This window comes from Sinocyclocheilus rhinocerous, unplaced genomic scaffold (assembly GCF_001515625.1).
Source record: "Sinocyclocheilus rhinocerous isolate Xijiao unplaced genomic scaffold, SAMN03320098_v1.1 scaffold1570, whole genome shotgun sequence".
NCBI classification, from domain to species: domain Eukaryota; kingdom Metazoa; phylum Chordata; class Actinopteri; order Cypriniformes; family Cyprinidae; genus Sinocyclocheilus; species Sinocyclocheilus rhinocerous.
Genome location: NW_015664984.1, coordinates 175,054 through 176,374, shown reverse-complemented (window position 1 = coordinate 176,374; position 1,321 = coordinate 175,054).

Sequence of the window (1,321 nt, the reverse complement as noted above, 5' to 3'; positions counted from 1 at the left end):
CATTCTCAATGTGAAAGTGCCCAAGCAACATTGCTCAAATTTGCCCGGCAAAATTTCGTTGTAGTTTTTGAAAAGTGATTTCTGTCAAATAAAATATCTCCTTTTGAAGTGGACTTTGAGCTTTGTAACTTTGCAGATCTTTTTTATGCTCAAACAGCAACATTACAGACTAACTAAAGTTGAAAAAGTGAAAAAGCATAATAGGACCCCTTTAAGTATTATAAATGGCACTATCTTACATACTTTTGCCATTATTTATTATTGTAATTTTTATAATGACTGATTTTATCATGCTTTTATTACGTTTTTTCTGTCTTTTTTTCAGAGCAGACATGATTACAATGTTAAATGTAAGGCTGATGATACACTGGGCAACTTTTTGAGAAATGTTGCCGTCAACGGGCAGCCAGATGAGACACAGGGCCCATGACCGATCTAAAGTATCCAGATAGACATTTGTTATCCATTCTCAATGTGAAAGTGCCCAAGCAACATTGCTCAAAAAAAGTTGCCCGGCAAAGTTGCTCAAAAAGTTGCCCCGTATCATCAGCCTAAAAGGTTGCTAAATCTAGCAACAAAATTGCTAAGCTGGCAACACTGTCTTCGACTCGGTGTCACACGTATTCCAGCAACAGGAAATACACATACTATTTTACCTGCAGAATTTTTTTTCTCTGGTGCTGCTGGAATGTCTCGCGGTGTTGTTAAATTCTTTAAAAAGTTGTTGTAACGTGCGTTACTGAGATTGTAGCGGGTATAATGCTACACTATTAGATTATCTGTCAAAGTGCCACAGTCTACTTTAACCTATTTGTTTTTTGTATGATAGTACCTCAATTTTATTAGTAATGAGTTATTACTGCATTACAGCAAAAAGTAATGCATTACTGTAATGTCGTTACTTTTGTAATGCGTTACTCCCAACACAACACAATGACATGAAACTTCAGAAGACTTGCAGTATGGGTGCCATAAGTCATATGACTTTTATGATTTTGTGGTTTTTGGAGTTTTGTTTTTCAAATATCAAACATTCTTCACAAATGTAAGCCATCATATGACAATTATATTGTATGGAGACAGTAAAAATGCACAAACACATCATGAGAGCAGAGAAGTAAATAAGGAAACTCATTTTATAGAACCTAAAACTAAAACTATATGGGATCTTTAGTTAAAGTTATGTAAACTTTTAAACTTATTGGGCCTAAATGTAATTTTTAGACATATTTTAAGCATGAGAGACACAAAAGAGTACTTTTTTTTAGCACTACACTGTAAACAAAAAATATATACAGTATATATATATATATATATATAT